The sequence below is a fragment of the Propithecus coquereli genome, unplaced genomic scaffold, assembly GCF_000956105.1.
Source record: "Propithecus coquereli isolate 6110/MARCELLA unplaced genomic scaffold, Pcoq_1.0 Scaffold117, whole genome shotgun sequence".
NCBI classification, from domain to species: domain Eukaryota; kingdom Metazoa; phylum Chordata; class Mammalia; order Primates; family Indriidae; genus Propithecus; species Propithecus coquereli.
Window position 1 is genome coordinate 161,050 of NW_012135747.1, and position 5,478 is coordinate 166,527.

The 5,478-nt window shown below is 57.1% G+C and overlaps 1 protein-coding gene across 1 annotated transcript in view; it reads right to left on the bottom strand.

The window, feature by feature from the left end:
• Window positions 1-5,182, bottom strand: part of PALD1 (phosphatase domain containing, paladin 1) — a 71,372-nt gene extending 66,190 nt beyond the window's left edge. The window contains exon 1 of the mRNA XM_012658697.1: window positions 5,055-5,182. The gene's annotated coding sequence lies outside the window, so the exon portion shown is untranslated. The remainder of the gene's footprint in view (window positions 1-5,054) is intronic.
• Window positions 5,183-5,478: the final 296 nt, after the last annotated feature.

A 5,478-nucleotide genomic window follows, 5' to 3' on the forward strand; every position in this document is an offset into this window, starting at 1 on the left:
TGGGGGATATGCTTAGTGATGCTATGTGTAATTCTTCTGGAGGTACATGCATACTTCCGAGGTATTTTCCTATAAAAAAAAGATATAAGTTTTGTTTGCCATCTTAATTTTGGTTGTATGCTTTGATGTTAACATGTTTTGTATAACTGTATCATATAGTTGTACTGAATCATATAGCATCAAATATTAGATGTGTTTTAATAGTGTTAATCAATTTAAACCCATTTTAGTCCCTTTTTTCCAAAAAATACTGCCAGATGCTGATATTCACTGTGATTTCTTTGCCTGCCCGGTTACAGAAAGCGTACTCAGTGGTAGAATGCACTATACCTTTCAACACCTAATGTGCACATTCCGTGTAACAGAAAAGGCAACAATGAAACAGCGATCCCAAAGAATAACAAGGGGAGGGAGACGTGCCCATTGGCCACTTTGTGATCAGCAGGAAAGGGGTTAACTGTCCCATGAGGTTCTCCAGAGCCAGGAGAAGGAAAAGGGGAGGAGAAGTTCCCCTCTGTGCTTCTAAACAAAATCTTCAAATACACCCTAGCATCCCTGTCCTCTACTCTGAGAAGCCAAGACAGAGGCCAGCACAGCCTGCAGAGAGGAAGGCCTGAGCTTAGCAGGATGCAGAAGCTGGCACAGCCCAGGTCACCCAGGGGCACCCCACACCCTGATTGGCCCCTGATCCAGCCTCTTGGCAGTTTGTCAGGGTCACCCACAGCCCTCCCAGCAGCACCACACCCTCCCTCCTCAGGAACATCTGAAAGCCTCAGCTCCCTGGGACACACCTAGTTCCCAAAGCCCCAGATGTTCCCTACTGCCTACCATGGGCATGCAGGTGACCCTAGCCACCTCATCAGTGTCCCAGCTGCGCCCCTGGCAGGGGTCCCCTCAGAGCTAAACCAGTCCACACGCCAGTTTACGGGAAATATATAAAACACCTTCCAAGAGCTGTCACACCTCTGCCGTGCTGCTCTTTGTGCTAAGGAAGCCTTCCCCCCCGCCCCTTTGCAAGCTCCTAGCCATCCTTCAAAGCCCACACGAAGTGTCACACACACTCCCAGCTCCAACCATAGCTAGCACAGACCCCCATCACGTCATCAGTGGGGTATAGCCTAAAGTCTGTATGTGCCTCGCTCACCTCCTGGCAAGGACTGCATCTACTTTGCCTTTGGATCCCCGGCACCTCATACTGAACCCAGGGCCAAGGAAGTCCAGGAACCCAAATCAAGATACCATCTGGTTCCTTCCCATCATGTGACTGTGCAAACTTCCTGGCCTTTGCTGAGAGAATATCACCAATCATGGTAGTAACATCGGCACCTAATGTTTACCAAGCACGTCCCAGGAGCCAGACAGTACCCAAGGGCTTTCCATGTGTACCTCCTTTCATCCCAGGGACAGGCTCATAGGGGAGTTACTATCATTAGCCCTGTTACACAAAGGAATTGAGGCACAGAGAGGTTAAGTTTGTTGCCCAAGGCCACACAGCCAGTAAGGGAGGAAACAGGAATTCAGACCCTGGTGGTCTCCTCCCAGAGCCTCAGGACAAGTCTACTTGGGGTGGGAAGGTGGTCAGGGGAGCATGTCGGGACAAGCCCTAAGTGGAAGAGGAACTCAGAGATTACAGAGACCAGTGCTTCCAGACCTTCTCTTTCCCCAGGTCCCAGCCAAAGGCCTAGCAAGGGAGCAGAGCCTCCTCCCAGACCGAGCCTGCTGCTCCCAGGCCCATCCTGTGCTTAGCGCCAGTTACAGGAACAGTTACAGGAAACATAAAAGCCTGTCTGCAAGCGCCGTGGCCCGAAGCAGGGGAGGCACACGGCTGGGCTGCCCACTGGAAGGCAAGAGCCATGATTTGGGGCTATTCTTAGCAAACCACTGGCTCCCCTCCCAGAGGCCCAGCAGGCCCAAGCTTCCATACGCCCTGCCTGCCATTTCCTGACCCTGTGTGTGGAGGGGCTAGTGGGCAGCAAGTGAGGACAAAGCCCTCCAGCTTTCTTGTGAGAAGTGCCTGGCCCGCCCAGCCCTCTCCAGGCCTCTACCCTGGCTCCAGGGCCAGGGGCCTTGCTGCTGGGGAAGCTCTGGAGAGTCCTGGCCACGGGGGAAGGATCGTAATGGAAGCCCCCACCCCCATGTTGACTGAGCGCTCACTCTGCGCCAGGCACTGGGCCACATGCTTTCCACTGATGTTTTCCCGCTTAACCCGCACAACATCCCCGGGGCCTGGGGGTTACTGGCCCTACTTTAAAGGTGAGGAAACGAAGTCAGTTAAGTAACTTGCCAAAGGTCACACAGTGAGTTAGTGTCACACTATATGTAGAATCTGGGCTGGATCCCAGTTGCCAGGTTGGGCAGAGGAGATAACATAGCCGGAAGGTGGGGGACCCCTTCCCGGTGCAAGCCCAGGGCTTGGGGGGAGGACTGCACCCCTGAGGGCAATGGCTCCTATCACAGACCCAACTGCATGTGTGCTCTCTGTCCCCCAGGGACCGTCCCATCCCTGACGAAGACCCATAGGCTTGGGTTCAGAAGGAAGATCCCACAGCCAGGTTCCTCCCCTATCCTGGTTGCTCCACCCCGGGCCACACGGCCTCACTTCAGGGAAGATGAGAATGAAAGGTTCGAGGAGCTCCTGCTGGCACTTAAGGCACGAACCCAGCCCTGTAACTTAGGGAGTTAGAGGACACTGAGCCCTTTGGGATTCTCAAACCCCAAAGTAGGTGTCTAGAAATAAGGCACACCACATAGCACCTGTACCACCCCCAGAGCCCCCAAACAGGACAACTTCGGGGCACTGCTACCACACAGGGAAATGGTGATAACTGAGCAACGCACACCGCACACTACATCTCAGTGCCCACCTCTGTCTGGGTCCTGGCCTCCACTGTCAGGTGACTCTGGCAGGCACACGTGTCTGTGTCCCTGGGAGCTCACAGCCAACTCCACGTCTGCCCAGGTACTGGAGCCATTTCTCTGAGGCTTTCTTACATCTGTGCGTGTCACATCCATGTCTGTGCTCTGGTGGCGACACCTACGTGTCTGTCCACTTACATGTCTGCCTCCCGATTCGAATCCCAGTGACTGTGTAAATCTGTCTACAATACATGTCTGCAGCTCACATGTGGTCCACATCGATGTGTTCATGTATGTCTTTCCCCACATGTCTGTGTCCCTGGGTTGCTTCTTCACCTCTTGTCTTCCTGTGCCTGCTCTCAGGTGTGTATGTATGTATCCAGTTCCTCTATGTCTCTGCCCACACAGCTGCAAACCTGAGCGTGCACACATATCTCTGCCCACAAAGGCATCCCCTACCTGTGCCTGGGTGACCCGGGTCTGTGTGTGCCACCTGTTTGGAGACGGGTAGGTGTGTTCACCTGAGTTGTCACAGTGCAGGCCAAGGGCTTCGGGATGAGCTCGGCAATTCCCACTCTCAGAACTGCACCCAAGGCCATGGGGTGAGCCACCTCCGAGAAGTGTTTCAGAAAAACAGAAACCTGCCAGGAACAATGGGGGAGGGGCAGAGGCCCAGGTACAGAACCTCACAGAGGTGAGATCAGAGCTGCCCCAGGCACCACCCATCTCAAGGCACTCAGACCCTACCCTGCCTACCCACAACCCCAAGGAGAGAAGGGCAGAGAGTACACACCACCACCTCAGGTCTGTCTGCACTCACAGGAAACTGTCTGGCCCGCTGCCTCCCAGCCTGCCCCCTACCCCAGCAATGGAGGCTCTTCAGAAAGGAAGTGAGGACTTCCTCCCACTTGCCTCTGAACCTCCTACAAGTCTGGCTCTAGACCCCAAACCTCAGGAGCCACAGGGCAGCTAGGAGAGTCCTGCACTCAGCCTAACCCAAGAAACCCACCAGCAGAGAAAAAAACAAAAACCTGGGAGTTGGGGCAGGGGCCACATATAGGCAGGAGAACTACTCAGCCCCCTGCTGCTCGTTGCCCTTGGAAGTGGTAAGAGGTCCAGAGTACTGGCAGGGTAATAAGGAAGGGTAGGTAGGGAGTTGCCAACATTTAAACACATTCGCACTGTTGCATGAGACTGAGTCCCAGCTCCCCCAGTGCTCTCGCAGCCTGCATTTCTCACGTAGCAATTGTGTGCAGCTTGTTGGCATTTACATTATCAGCAGTCTAGGATTGGTATCAAAACCCTGTATCAGCAAATCTTGTGCGTGTTTATGTTCTGTCTTCCTCTGAGGGGCTGAGCCATGTGAGGACAGAATCCTCCAGATACTCCCACCATCCACGCCCTGCCTGGGCATAGCCCAGTGCCTGGCACCTAAGGAGGTGCTCGGTCACTGGGTTCAGGCTGCTCTGCCCAGAAGCCAAAGAGTTGGTGCCTGGACCTCTGGTTGGGAGAGCAGAGCTGTCCAGAAGCTTCCTGAGACCATGAAGCTTTTTTCCATCTCTGACTGCCCAAGAGACAGGAACAGGCTCCCACCATCCTGGTCACCTTAAGAAGCCAGGTGTAGCTGCTCTCCCGTACACCACACTCTTTCTGACAGGTCGCTTCAGGAAAACCCTCTGAAATTAAAAAATGGACTCTCCTCGGAGACCCAGGCCTACAGAGGAAGAGGGCCAGACAGGGCCAAGAATCAAAGCCTGTGTCCACTGGGACCTACGGACTCTTCCCCTGTCTGTGGGCCTCCAGCCCCCTAGAGATGAGTCTGGGGACCCCATCTCTGATCATGAGAAAGCTTCCCTCCCCCCGACAACTTCGCGGGAAGCCTAGCTCCTGGGCCGTGCCCCCAGGCCTAGCAATGAAAAGTAGAGGTGTCGCCAGTCCATGCCTAACCCAGTCCGAAGGAAACCTCGAGAGAGCGAGTGGCCCAGAGCCCGACACGGCCCAGTAACCGCTGGCTGTTTGGTTAGTGAGCTCCGCTTGCCTCCCAGGCAGCAACTCTGAGCGGGTGCGGGCTAGGGGCCCAGGACCTCTCCTCTGCCGGCGAAGGGGCGTGGGTAGCCCGAGCAGCCGCAGCCCGGGGTGCAAGAAGACTCCTGGAGCTGCCCTCCCCTCGCCAGCCCCGGGCCCGAACGCGTCGGTACCTGCCAGCCCGCGGCTCCGGGGGGCATTCGTGCTCCGGCGGCTGGCGCGCTGCGCCCGGACTGCGGGCGCCGAGGCGGGCAGCGGCGGGGCGCGCCCGGCGCGGGCTCCGGCTCGCTCCTCCCAACTTCCCCAGCCCATCCGTGGGCAGACGCGGCTGCGGAGGTGGGCAGGCCGGGGAGACGAGGCGAGGCCACCGGAGAGGGAGCGCTCGCTCCTCGCGCCCCGCGTCCCCCGCGCCGAGGGGCGGACCTGGCCGGGCCGCCAATCACCGCGCCCGCCACCGCCCGGCCCGCGGGAGCCCTGGCCCCCGCGCAGAGGGGCGGGGGGCTCGGATTTAAAGACACACTCACCCCGGCCGCGTCCCGACGGCGTCGGAGCAGCCCCTCCCGGGCGGGCGGCGAACGGCGGGCCCCACCTTCCCCG